General features: G+C 36.5%; 1 protein-coding gene across 3 annotated transcripts in view; it reads left to right on the forward strand.

Annotated features, from left to right (window-relative positions):
- asic1b (acid-sensing (proton-gated) ion channel 1b) overlaps positions 1 to 15,456 on the forward strand; it is a 463,006-nt gene that overhangs the window by 425,823 nt on the left and 21,727 nt on the right. The window lies entirely within an intron of this gene.

The raw sequence follows: 15,456 nt of genomic DNA on the forward strand, positions 1-15,456 counted from the left end.
CGATGCCTTTCTGCGCACGCGCTGTCTCGGTCTGTGCGCTGTCATGTTTCATTTTGGTACTTTGGGGGCGGGCATGCTTAGACCGCCCCTTCTTTCTGATTGGCTTTGAGCAATCAGAAGTATAGCAGGGCGGGTCATTGGAAGAAGTGGATAAAAAAATGTTGGCTGAAAAAGAGGTAAGTTATTGAACTGGTTTGGAGTGATTGTAAGGGTACTATTACTAAAAATAATAATAATACATTTTTATTTATAAAGCACTTTTCATACATTTAAAATGCAGCTCAAAGTGCTTTACATAGTTAAAAACAAAATGAGAAATAACACCCACACCCCATGAAGACAGTCAAACATGTACATACAAATAAACAAACAACAACAACAATAATAATAACAACACAATGACAATAGCCAATCACAGGAACCCTCTGGATGTGGAGATCCAGAGGGCTCTTTGAGGAAACACTAGATGATCAAATAAATGGATTAAAAATAATTAAAATACACATCAGGTAAAAGTCCAAAAATAATATGAAATAAGATAAGATATAATCAAACATAAAAATAAACTACAATATGAAAAACTATAAAATAAAATAAAATACAATAAAAACTGAAATATAAATATAATAAGACCATATAAAAATAGGCTAAGATATGATCAAACATAAAAATAAGCTAAGATATGATAAAACATAAAAATAACTAATACTAATAGAATAATCTTGCACATTGGGCCTAATATTTGTGTAGTAAAGTGGTTTTTGAATTCGAGCAATGTAATCTGAAAGATGTTTAAAATATCAACAATTAATGTTAATATTTTTGAAACAATATACTTGTCATAACATGAGTATCTGTGTGCATGAGAGAGTGGAAAGAAAAGCATTGCTAAAGTTTCACTTCATCTGCCTTTTTTTTACAACCTACTTGAAGTTGTATTTTTCTTTTTTTTTTTCTTTTTTTTTCTTTTTCTTTTTTTTCCCAAAGCCAATCAGAAAGAAGGGGCGGTCTAAGTATGCCCGCCCCCAAAGTACCAAAATGAAACATGACAGCGCACAGACCGAGACAGCGCGCGCGCACGAAGTGGAGAATCAGCGCGCGCGCACGAAGTGGAGAATCAGCGCGCGATAACAGTTTTTACGCGCTTGGATTTTTGGTACTAATGTGACGCCATACAGGTGTCGTTCAAAAGGGAGGGAGGTCAAAAGCGTCCATCGTTGAGGCGTCCTCAGGGGGTGTTTTTCAGAACAGCCTGGTCCTGTTTCCACAGCGTCAAGGCCATTCGAGGGAGTCAAATCGTAGATGTCAGGTTCAAACACTGATGGCATCTATTAAACAAGACAAAAGGCAAGGAATCAAACAGAGACAGAATTCAATTTGGACTCAATTGAGGAGAGACATGGCCACTGTACTCTCTGTACAGTCCTGCACCACGCTCTGACGAAGAAGGTTTTCGTCTTCTCTTTTATTTAGATGTTCAATGTTTACGCAACAACAAATTTCTCAACAGGAATGGGGAGTATGTAAACAGTCTTTGTTTTCGGTCACATTGAAGACAAAAGAAGAAGATCCCTCGGGCTTGGGCTGGTCCTGGATTCAGCTTGATCAGGTTTTCGAGGACAATGGATGACCCCTCCCGTCTGTTTCTATCGTACACAGCGGAATCTTCCAAGCGTTTGGCTTGGTGCAACAGAGACAGCTTCTTGTCTGTTCATTGAGAACTCAGAATTGAACGTTTTTGTGATAACTTACACACAATTATTCCAACAGTAGATTAGGATGTTTGTTTTCTGCGAGCAGACAAAACAACGACATGTCTGTTCTATTCGTCCATAATGGGTGCTCTCAAATTCAATTCAATTTTCCTTTTCAGCAAGCTTCTCCATGATGTGATCCATCTTGCGATTCAGTTCAGAAAATCGCCACAGTCTGTGTTCCCACAGCCCTGCCCAAACCGTCCATTGCGACGAACAGCCTTTGGGCTGTCTGGGTTGTGACATGCCCACGCATGCCTGAGCTCTCAACTACGGTACCGTATTTTCCGGAGTACAGAGCGCACCGGTATATAAGCCGCACCCACTAAATGTGATAAAAAAATGAAATAAAATGTATTATATTAGTCCCGCCCGACTATAAGCCGCAGATATATACGTTGAAAAATTAGTTATATGCACAGAAATATTTAGCAAATGTTTATTTACACACCTTAATTGTAACACGGCAGTAAAACGGCTGATCAAACAAAACAGAAGTCATCGTCATGGAAACACTAGCTGCGAAAGCTAGCTCTCCAATCAGCTAAACAGACTCAATAACTCTTATGGTGACGACTTGGTGAGTTTACTGAGTAATGTCAGTCAATAACCCATCCATCCAATATATCCATTTTCTGCTGCTTGTCCCTCTAGGGGTCGCGGGGGGGCTGGAGCCTATCCCAGCTGCGCTCGGGCGGAAGGCCTGACAGGGTTTTCCCGAGATTGCCAAGATACTTGTGAGGGTGTGGTTAGGGGGCGTGGTCACAATGACACCACTGTATAATTGGCATAGTTTGCTATGATGCTATGATTTTCTTTTGAAAAGTCTTAAAAAAATCTATACATACATTAAAAAACAAATCTGTGTTATTATTATCTAGTATTAACATATATTTTTTAGAACATTTCATTTTTTTATATTTTAAATTGTTCATATGTCTCGAGACTTTTAGTGACTCTTTCTTTATTAAATAAAACCGGCAACAAATCTAGCATCTTAATCTGGTGTCATTATAGAATGTACGTGTGTGAAGAGACTTTTTACCGTCCGTGCCTGAAAGCGGATTGGAGGAGAATTAGGAAGACGAAAGAGTGTGCAGGGGAGGTTCAAACCTGTTGGATTTGGGCCGGTTGTCGTCACATACTTGGCAATAAAACTTAAAAATAGCGTCGGACTGTGTGTGACTTCTTCTGGGGGCTAAAATACATTCTATTAATTTCATTTTTTTTCACGTAAAAACTAGAGATGTCCGATATTGGCTTTTTTGCCGATATCTGATATTTCGATATTGTCCAACTCTTAATTACCGATTCCGATATCAACCGATACCGATATATACAGACGTGGAATTAACACATTATTATGCCTAATTTTGTTGTGATGCCCCCGCTGGATGCATTAAACAATATAACAAGGTTTTCCAAAATAAATCAACTCAAGTTATGGAAAAAAATGCCAACATGCCTCAAAACAGCAGCTTGGAATTTGGGACACGCTCTCCCTGAGAGAGCATGAGGAGGTTGAGGTGGGCGGGATTGGGGGCGAGGGGGGGGTTTCTAGGGGGTAGCGGGGGCTGTATATTGTAGCATCCCGGAAGAGTTAGTGCTGCAAGGGGTTCTGGGTAATTGTTCTGTTGTGTTTATGTTGTGTTACGGTGCGGATGTTCTCCCGAAATGTGTTTGTCATTCTTGTTTGGTGTGGGTTCACAGTGTGGCGCATATTTGAAACAGTGTTAAAGTTGTTTATACGACAACCCTCAGTGTGACCTGTATGGCTGTTGACCAAGTATGCGTTGCATTCACTTGTGTGTAGGGATGATGTTTGATAAGAAATTATCGAGTTCGAGTCTATTATCGAATCCTCTTATCGAACCGATTCCTTATCGATTCTCTTATGGAGTCCAGATAGGTTGTTGTATATGGAAAAAAACACACAATATTTGGTTTAACAAAAGCTCACTTTTATTATATAACAAAACAATTTAATCTAATAAATAAGTAAATATTGATTGTTACCCCCCCCCCGGAAAAAAATAAATAAATAAATAAATATTGACTGTTGTTACCCAAAGTATATTAAGTGGGATTTTTCAGAAAACAAATATATACAGTAACACAAAAACAAGCTGTCTCTGTGATCACTATAGGTGTATAAATAATAATATAGTGTTAAATAAAATCAGTCCCTTGGGCACAAAACTGAAAATAATACAGCTCTCCAAAAAGTGCACTTCTGCTGCTATTTGACATAACTGTTTGTTATGATGCTTTGACATTTTTGCACTTTAGTTCTTTATTGAAAGAAAATTCTATGAAGAGAAAAGTTGTTTGCAAATGTGGTTACAATGCTAAAAAATGAAAAGTTAAAGCTAAAAAAAAGAAATACACTTTATTGAGTTAACATTATTTCTTTATAGGGGGAAAGATGTTATGAGCTGGGGAATATAACAACTACACTACCCAGCATGCAACGGGAGTGACGAGCATGCGCGGTAGCCCCGAAAAGTGTTGCATATCGTCACCCAGCAGCTAAGAATGAGCACGCTGTGAAAGTAAACGTCAAGAACTCAGCCAACACGCCTCGTCTGCATTATTTATAATTAGACAGACAACACATATACGGTGTGATTTTGTAACGTTTACAAGGAAAGAAAAACAAAAGTTAAAAAAGGGAGATGTGTTGTATATATATGTATGTGCTGCGGTGTTGTATATATATGTATGTGCTGCAGTGTTGTATATATATGTATGTGCTGCAGTGTTGTATATATATATGTATGTGCTGCGGTTGCTATAAGAAGGTTGCGACAGCTGCCGTAAAGGAGGTGCGTTGCTAGCCTGGTTGCTATTTTTCCGGTTGGTCGTAAAAGTGTTGGTCATGTGTTTGTACCCTGTGTTTGCTCAAATCTCTCAGTAAAGTTATTCATTGGATTATACTTTTTTGTTTTGAACTTTATTACACCTTGGAGCGCTTTTTCCCGTCCATTTTTTTCCTGCTTTCGCTATCTGCGCCTAATGACTGAGCTACGTGACGCCATTTCTTGTGATGTCACACGGAGCATTTCTGGTCGGGACGGGATTCGTTCCGAGGGATTCGAATAAAGAACCAACTCTTTTTCTTTACTATAGTGGTCTCGATAACGGGTACCGGTTCTCAAAAAGGGATTCGAGTTCCAGGACTCGGTTCTTTTCTTATCGAACAACCGGGAAAACCGGTTTCGAGTATCATCCCTACTTGTGTGTGTGAAAAGCTGTAGATATTATGTGACTGGGCCGGCACGCAAAGGCAGTGCCTTTAAGGTTTATTGGCGCCCTGTACTTCTCCCTACGTCCGTGTACACAGCGGCATTTTAAAAAGTCATACATTTTACTTTTTGAAACCGATACCGATAATTTTGAAACCGATACCGATAATTTCCAATATTACATTTTAAAGCATTTATCGGCCGATTATATCGGCAGTCCGATATTATCGGACAACCCTAGTAAAAACCCTTATTTTGAAGGAGTGGCGGCTATGATTTTGCCACGGTGGACCGCTACAATCAATTACATTAAGGAGAAACCCTGCAGGGTACAGCCTGGTCAGGTCGCCACTTTTTGGCTATATATACAGTCGTGATCAAAAGTTGACATACACGTGTAAAGAACATCATGTCATGGCTGTCTTGAGTTTCCAATCATTTCTACAACTGTTATTTTTTTGTGATGTAGTGATTGGAGCACATACTTGTTGGTCACAAAAAACATTCATGAAGTTTGCTTCTTTTATGAATTTATTATGGGTCTACTGAAAATGTTTTTGGTTACATGTCCCTTGGCAAGTTTCACTGCAATAAGGCGCTTTTGGTAGCCATCCACAAGCTTCTGCTTGAATTTTTGACCACTCCTCTTGACAAAATTGGTGCAGTTCAGCGAAATTTGTTGGTTTTCTGACATGGACTTGTTTCTTCAGCATTGTCCACACGTTTAAGTCAGGACCTAGCAAAACAGGCCCAGAGCATAATACTACCACCACCATGTTTGACGGTAGGCATTGTGTTCCTGGGATTAAAGGCCTCATCTTTTCTCCTCCAAACATATTGCTGGGTATTGTGGCCAAATTTTCGTTTCATCTGACCACAGAACTTTCCTCCATAAAGTCTTATCTTTGTCCATGTGGTGTCAGATTAAACAAAAATGGAGCTGTTTGGCCACAATACCCAGCAATATGTTTGGAGGAGAAAAGGTGAGGCCTTTAATCCCAGGAACACCATTCCTACCGTCAAACATGGTGGTGGTAGTATTATGCTCTGGGCCTGTTTTGCTGCCAATGGAACTGCTGCTTTACAGAGAGTCAATGGGACAATGAAAAAGGAGGATTACCTCCAAATTCTTCAGGACAACCTAAAATCATCAGCCCGGAGGTTGGGTCTTCCTTTACCACGTCAAAAGTGGTAAAGGATTGGCTAAATCAGGCTAGAATGAAGGTTTTAGAATGGCCTTCCCAAAGTCCTGACTTAAACGTGTGGACAATGCTGAAGAAACAAGTCCATATCAGAAAACCAACACATTTAGCTGAACTGCACCAATTTTGTCAAGAGGAGTGGTCAAAAATTCAAGCAGAAGCTTGTGGATGGCTACCAAAAGCGCCTTATTGCAGTGAAACTTGCCAAGGAACATGTAACCAAATATCAGTAGACCCACAATAAATGTATAAAAGAAGCAAACTTCATGAATGTTTTTTTGTGACCAACAAATATGTGCTCCAATCACTACATCACAAAAAATAAGAGTTGTAGAAATTATTGGAAACTCAAGACAGCCATGACATTATGTTCTTTACACGTGTATGTCAACTTTTGATCACGACTGTATGTATATATATGTATATATATATATATATGTATATATATATATACACACACGCATATACGGTTCCCTGCTATATTTCCTCACCTAGGTGCGAAAAAGGAAGTGAGTTTAATTGGATGAATTGTCCTGCGTATCAAGTGTTTCTCTGCCAAATCTGCTTAAAAGATTAGAAGTAGTTCAAGGAAATCCAGAGAGGGTGCAATAACAGTTGAAACTTTCATCTGTGGATCCCAGCGGGGCAGTTCAGGACAAGATAATTACCGCGGATGCTGTCAGAGCGCCCCTAAACTCCACCAATTAATTCCTTCACTTCGATGGGAATTCACCCACCTTATTCTCGCTCTGTTTGCCAGTGACGTTAATCTGTTGTGTCTCCTCGGGGTGGGGGAGGAGGGATGGATCGAGGAAAAAAAAAATTCACGGCGTGGCAAGATGGGAGCCTTGGAGCGGTGGAAGAAATATACATACGTGCGAGGCGCGACGGGAATGTTCTGTGACAGCGCCCATCATGACTCAACATTGGGTGTTATTGCTTGCAGAGGTGATGTTGCAGTCTGTGGACGGACTCGCAACAAAACTGTCTGCTATTCCACTCTCAGAAAAATTGTATGTCAATTATCAACAAACTTTCCCGTTCTGAGTTCCCAATGAACAGACAAGAGGCGGTCTTTGTTGCACCAAGCAAAGGCTTGGAAAAATTCCATTGTGTACGATGGGAGGAGACGGGAGGGGGGTTATCTATTGTCATCGAAGACCTGCTCAAGCTGAATCCGGGACCAGCCCAAGCCCGAGGCATCTTTTTGTTTTGTGTTAATGTGACCGACTGTTTACATACTCCCCATTCCTTTGGAAGCAGATGTTGTTGTGTAAACAGGGAGTGTCCAAATAAAGGAGGAGACGTAAACCTTTTTTCGTCAGCGCGTGGGCGACACTGTAAGAGGTGACAGGTCGACACGTTTCTCCTCAATTGAGCAAAATTGAATTCTGCCTCTGTTTGATTCTTTGCTTCTTGTCTTGTTTAATAGATGTCATCAGTGTTTGAACCTGACAAGGGCAACACAGTCAAATGTTGTCCAGTTTGTTTGATAATTTAATGGGGTTGTATTTCCTTTGTGGTCCCCTGGGAGTCCTGATATATGGGCTGTGCATTGCTCTGTGGTGTAAAGCTAAAGTCTTTGGCAGGGTTTCGAATTGCTGTCTGCGGGGAAACGCTAAAGTGAAAGCTATAAAGGGGAAGCGTAGGAGAGATGCTCCCTCGGCAACCGCCGCCTTCCTCCTGTGTGTGACTTGTAAGGTGGGCAGTGAAAGCAGAAGCTTTGCAGGAAGAGCGGCAGATATGTCGCGGATTTTTCGGACTATAGAGCGCACTGGTGTATAAGTCGCACCCACTAAATTGTAGAAGAAAATGTAATAATTTAAAATATTCATTATTTTAAAATAAAAGTATTTGGCCAGCCATCCAAATGATGAGAGTCAGGTGTCCTAATCACTTGGCCCAGGTGTATAAAATGTAGCACTTAGGCATGGAGACTGTTGCTACAAACATTTGTGAAAGAATGGGTCGCTCTCAGTGATTTCCAGCGTGGAACTGTCATAGGATGCCACCTGTGCAACAAATCCGGTCGTGAAATTTCCTCGCTCCTAAATATTCCAAAGTCAACTGTCGGCTTTATTATAAGAGAAGGGAAGAGTTTGGGAACAACAGCAACTCAGCCAGGAAGTGGTAGGCCACGTAAACTGACAGAGTATATAGTAGAGCATGGGTCACCAACGCGGTGCCCGCAGGCACCAGGTAGCCCGTAAGGACCAGATGAGTAGCCCGCTGGCCTGTTCTAAAAATAGCTCAAATAGCAGCACTTACCAGTGAGCTGACTCTATTTTTAAAATTGTATTTATTTACTAGCAAGCTGGTCTCGCTTTGCTCGACATTTTTAATTCTAAGAGAGACAAAACTCAAATAGAATTTGAAAATCCAAGAAAATATTTGAAAGACTTGGTCTTCACTTGTTTAAATAAATTCATAATTTTTTTTACTTTGCTTCTTATAATTTTCTGAAAGACAATTTTAGAGAAAAAATACAACCTTAAAAATGATTTTAGGATTTTTAAACACATATACCTTTTTACCTTTTAAATTCCTTCCTCTTCTTTCCTGACAATTTAAATCAATGTTCAAGTAAAAAAAATGTTTTTATTGTAAAGAATAATAAATACATTTAAATTTAATTCTTCATTTTAGCTTCTGTTTTTTCGACGAAGAATATTTGTGAAATATTTCTTCAAACTTATTATGATTAAAATTCAAAAAAATTATTCTGGCAAATCTAGAAAATCTGTAGAATCAAATTTAAATCTTATTTCAAAGTCTTTTGAATTTCTTTTAAAATTTTTGTTCTGGAAAATCTGGAAGAAATAATGATTTGTCTTTGTTAGAAATATAGCTTGGTCCAATTTGTTATATATTCTAACAAAGTGCAGATTGGATTTTAACCTATTTAAAACATGTTATCAAAATTCTAAAATTAATCTTAATCAGGAAAAATTACTAATGATGTTCCATAAATTATTTTTTTAATTTTTTCAAAAAGATTCCAATTAGCTAGTTTTTCTCTTCTTTTTTTCGGTTGAATTTTGAATTTTAAAGAGTTAAAATTGAAGATAAACTATGTTTCAAAAATTTAATTGTCATTTTTTTCATGTTTTCTCTTCTTTTAAACCGTTCAATTAAGTGTAAATATCATTAATTATTAATAACATCGAGTTAAAGGTAAATTGAGCAAATAGGCTATTTCTGGCAATTTATTGAAGTGTGTATCAAACTGGTAGCCCTTTGCATTAATCACTACCCAAGAAGTAGCTCTTGCTTTCAAAAAGGTTGGTGACCCCTGCTCTAAGCCATAGATCGTCAGTAAAATGTGCATGTTTTAAAAAAAACCAAAAACCTATAGAACAGTTGGGCCTTAGAGATGCAGCTCCCTAAAGCATTTATTGTATAAGATAGCCGGTCCATTTATCACTTCACTGCTTCACTGCTTCACTGCTCATGTTGCAATCAAGAAAAAAACAAGTAAAAGTGATAAGGGTTTTTAAGGTGTCTACGAAAAGTAATGAATGGACAATAAAAAAAGGGTCACGATGTTCAAGCTCTGTAAACTCTCCTGGCAGCAGCACTGTTGCCAGATTGGACATGGGAAGCTCGCTCCTGCACAAACACATCACGTACAGTCCTGGTCAAAAGTTGACATACACTTGTAAAGAACATCATGTCATGGCTGTCTTGAGTTTCCAATCATTTCTACAACTCTTATTTTTTTGTGATGTAGTGATTGGAGCACATACTTGTTGCTCACAAAAAACATTCATGACGTTTGCTTCTTTTATGAATTTATTATGGGTCTACTGAAAATGTGAGCAAATGTGAGGGTCAAAAGTATACATACAGCAATGTTAATATTATTATTATTAGCCTTTAGTTAACCAGGTAAAATCCCATTGAGATCAAAGATCTCTTTTCCAAGGGAGACCTGGCCAAGAGGGCAGCAGCAAGGTTACATTAAAAACAGTAAACAAATACATAAAACATCACATTTACGACATGTTAATATTTGCTTACAAGTTTCACTGCAATAAGGCGCTTTTGATAGCCATCCACAAGCTTCTGCTTGAATGTTTGACCACTCCTCTTAACAAAATTGGTGCAGTTCAGCTAAAAGTGTTGGTTTTCTGACATGGACTTGTTTCTTCAGCATTGTCCACACGTTTAAGTCAGGACTTTGGGAAGGCTGGGTATTGTGGCCAACACATGGAGAAAGATAAGACCTTCTGGAGGAAAGTTCTGTGGTCAGATCAGGCTAGAATTAAGGTTTTAGAATGGCCTTCCCAAAGTCCTGACTCGGGATGATGTTTGATAAGAAATTATCGAGTTCGAGGCCATTATTGAATCCTCTTATCGACCCGATTCCTTATCGATTCTCTTATCGAATCCAGATAGGTTGTTGTATATGGAAAATAACACAATATTTGGTTTAACAAAAGCTCACTTTTATTTTATAAGAAAAAAATAAAATAAAATAAATAAGTAAATATTGACTGCTACCCCCCTAAAAAAAAAAAAAAAAAAAATTGACTGTTGTTACCCAAAGTATATTAAGTGGGATTTTTCAGAAAAACAAATATATACAGTAACACAAAAACAACCTGTCTCTGTGATCACTATAGGTGAATAGCCATGCCTCGAGGCGTTTTTTCCGGTCCATTATTTTTGCTGCTTGTGTGACATCACAGGAAATGACATAGCTCAGTCGAAATGACGTAGCTCAGTCTAATGACTGAGCTACGGCATTTCCTGTGATGTCCCACAGGGCATTTCTTGTGGGACGGGATTCGTTCCCAGGGATTCGAATAAAGAACCAACTCTTTTTCTTTACTATAGTGGCCTCGATAACCAGAACCGGTTCTCAAAAAGGGATTCGAGTCCATGGAATCGGTTATTTTCTTATCGAACGGTTCTTTTCTTATCGAACAACCGGGAGAACCGGTTTCGAACATCATCCCTCGTCCTGACTTTAACGGCTGATTAGAAAAACAAGTACTAATTAAATATACTGCATAATAAGGAACTAATACATAATGACAACACATTTTATGTTTTGCCAAAATAATCAAAATTAATATTGAATGTTTCCTTTTTTTAAATTATTTTTAATTTGTTTTTTATTAATCAAATCAACAAAATAATACACAATAATACCATAATAATTAGGGATGTCCGATAATGGCTTTTTGCCGATATCCGATATTCCGATATTGTCCAACTCTTAATTACCGATACCGATATCAACTGATACCGATATATACAGTCGTGGAATTAACACATTATTATGCCTAATTTGGACAACCAGGTATGGTGAAGATAAGGTCCTTTTTTTAAAAAATTATAAAATAAAACAAGATAAATAAATTAAAAACATTTTCTTGAATAAAAAAGAAAGTAAAACAATATAAAAACAGTTACATAAAAACTAGTAATTAATGGAAATGAGTAAAATTAAGTATTAAAGGTTAGTACTATTAGTGGAGCAGCAGCACGCACAATCATGTGTGCTTACGGACTGTATCCCTTGCAGACTGTATTGATATATATTGATATATAATGTAGGAAGCAGAATATTAATAACAGAAAGAAACAACCCTTTTGTGTGAATGAGTGTAAATGGGGGAGGGAGGTTTTTTGGCTTGGTGCACTAATTGTAAGTGTATCTTGTGTTTTTTATGTGGATTTAATTAATAAAAAAATAAAAATTAAAAAAACAATACCGATAATAAAAAAACGATACCGATAATTTCCGATATGACATTTTTAAAGCATTTATCGGCTGATAATATCGGACATCTCTAATAATAATACAATTCCAATTCCAAAACGGCAACATTCAGAATAGCAATCGACAGAGGAATTGAGAGGAGACGCAAACATGACACAAAACAATCCAAAAGTAGTCAAACAAAAATGAATAATATCAACAACAGTATCAATATTAATAAGAATTCCAACATATCAGTGATTAGAAATCCCTCATTGACATTATCATCACAGCTGTTTATAAAAAATAAAAACATTAAAAAAAAAAATATATATATATATATATATATATATATATATATATATATATATATATATATATATATATATATATATATATATATATATACCTGTGTATATATATATATGTTTCCTAAATTTTATGTGTCGAATAAAAAATAATCCTTGTGATTAACACATGCTTTCATATCATTCGACAACGTTGTAAACTGTAAGTAGGTCAGATATCAAGAAAATGTTGCAATGTTTACTCTAATAACACAAAGCTGCCATGCAGGCTGTTTCTTTCTTTAAAAAATAATAATGAATCAAAATCAATGTCATTATGAATTATTGACCTATTCAAGGCTCCAATTACGTCACATTAAATGTTCCACTTTGAGATATTTTTTGGGGAAAATGTTGCATATTTTGTGTTTGCCATATAAAAAAACGTTTTTTTTTAAAGAAGGGCCTCAAACGATCAAACAAAAAACATAAACAACAATACAATTTATAATTGGCGGATAGATCTGAAATTGAGATTATTGTGTTAAAAGTAAACAGTAAAAAAAATGTATAATTTATTTTTTAACACCTTATTGAGTAGGACCCTTTTGGATCCCCAATAATGTTGGTGTGATTTGTTTTTAAGTGTCATCGCTCAAAAAATAATAATGAATTAAAATCAATGTTGTTATGAGTTATTGACCTTGTGAAGGCTCCAATTATTATATAATGTCAAATATTTCACTTTAAAATTTTATTGGGTGAAAATATTGCATATTTTGTGTTTTTTCCATAAAAAACTGGGTTTTCTTTGACAAAAAGAGCATACAACTTAAATCTTTAAAAATGTTATATTGACAGATAGACCTAATGTTGATCTAGAGCAGGGGTCACCAACCTTTTTGAAAGCAAGAGCTACTTCTTGGGTAGTGATTAATGCGAAGGGCTACCAGTTTGATACACACTTCAATAAATTGCCAGAAATAGCCAATTTGCTCAATTTACCTTTAACTCTATGTTATTATTAATAATTAATGATATTTACACTTAATTGAATGGTTTAAAAGAGGAGAAAACACAAAAAAATTACAACTACATTTTGAAACATAGTCTATCTTCAATTTCGACTCTTTAAAATTCAAAATTCAACCGAAAAAAAGAAGAGAAAAACTAGCTAATTCGAATCTTTTTGAAAAAATTAAAAAAATAATTTATGGAACATCATTAGTAATTTTTCCTGATTAAGATTAATTTTTAGAATTTTGATGAAAAGTTTTAAATAGGTTAAAATCCAATCTGCACTTTGTTAGAATATACAACAAATTGGACCAAGCTATATTTCTAACAAAGACAAATCATTATTTCTTCTAGATTTTCCAGAACAAAATTTTTTCTAAGAAATTCAAAAGACTTTGAAATAAGATTTAAATTTGATTCTACAGATTTTCTAGATTTGCCAGAATAATTTTTTTTAAATTTTAATCATAATAAGTTTGAAGAAATATTTCACAAATATTCTTCGTCGAAAAAACAAAAGCTAAAATGAAGAATTAAATTAAAATGTATTTATTATTCTTTACAATAAAAAATAAATTTACTTGAACATTGGTTTAAATTGTCAGGAAAGAAGAGGAAGGAATTTAAAAGGTAAAAAGGTATATGTGTTTAAAAATCCTAAAATCATTTTTAAGCTTGTATTTTTTCTCTAAAATTGTCTTTCTGAAAGTTATAAGAAGCAAAGTAAAAAAATAATGAATTTATTTAAACAAGTGAAGACCAAGCCTTTCAAATATTTTCTTGGATTTTCAAATTCTATTTGAGTTTTGTCTCTCTTAGAATTAAAAATGTCGGGCAAAGTGAGACCAGCTTGCTAGTAAATAAATACAATTTAAAAAAATAGAGGCAGCTCACTGGTAAGTGCTGCTATTTGAGCTATTTTTAGAACAGGCCAGCGGGCTACTCATCTGGTCCTTACAGGCTACCTGGTGCCCGCGGGCACCGCGTTGGTGACCCCTGATTTAGAGATTTAAAACTTGAATAATAATAAAAATAATAATACTGAAAAATTACACATTTTTAATATTTTTTTGACCAAAACCCTTTGGGGTCCCCGGCATCAAGCCTGAGTGGAGGCCTAAATGTATCGTTCAAAAGTTTGGGGTCACCCAAACAATTTTGTGGAATAGCCTTCATTTCTAAGAAGAAGAATAGACTGTCGCGTTTCAGACGAAAGTTCTCTTTTTCTGGCCATTTTGAGCGTTTAATTGACCCCACAAATGTGATGCTCCAGAAAGTCAATCTGCTCAAAGGAAGGTCAGTTTTGTAGCTTCTGTAACGAGCTAAAGTGTTTTCAGATGTGTGCACATGATTGCACAAGGGTTTTCTAATCATCAATTAGCCTTCTGAGCCAATGAGCAAACACATTGTACCATTAGAACACTGGAGTGATAGTTGCTGGAAATGGGCCTCTATACACCTATGTAGATATTGCACCAAAAAGCAGACATTTGCAGCTAGAATAGTCATTTACCACATTAGCAATGTATAGAGTGTATTTCTTTCAAGTTAAGACTAGTTTAAAGTTATCTTCATTGAAAAATAAGGACATTTTAATGTGACCCCAAACTTTTGAACGGTAGTGTATATTGTATTGGTTTTTAAATAAAAAATATCAAAATGGCCCCCGCTTGCTTTGATTTTTCAATGTGCGGCCCTCAGTGGAAAAAGTTTGGACACCCCTTGGTTAGAGAGTCCGCCCTGAGATCGGTAGGTCGTGAGCTCAAATCCCTCATACCAAAGACTATGAAAATGGGACCCATTACCTCCCTGTGTTGGAATTGGGGGTTAAATCGCCAAAATGATTCCTGACCGCTGCTGCTCACTGCTCCCCTCACCTCCCAGGAGGTGGAACAGGGGGATGGGTCAAATGCAGAGGGTCATTTCACCACACCTAGTGTGTGTGTGTGTGACTATCAGTGGTACTTGAACTTTAATTCGATGTTAAAGGCCTACTGAAATGAATTTTTTTTATTTAAACGGGGATAGCAGATCTATTCTATGTGTCATACTTGATCATTTCGCGATATTGCCATATTTTTGCTGAAAGGATTTAGTATAGAACAACGACGATAAAGATTGCAACTTTTGGTATCTGATAAAAAAAAAGGCTTGCCCCTACCGGAAGTAGCGTGACGTAGTCAGTTGAACATATACGCAAAGTTCCCTATTGTTTACAATGATGGCCGCATGAAGTGAGAG

This window comes from Entelurus aequoreus, linkage group LG26 (genome assembly GCF_033978785.1).
Source record: "Entelurus aequoreus isolate RoL-2023_Sb linkage group LG26, RoL_Eaeq_v1.1, whole genome shotgun sequence".
NCBI lineage: Eukaryota > Metazoa > Chordata > Actinopteri > Syngnathiformes > Syngnathidae > Entelurus > Entelurus aequoreus.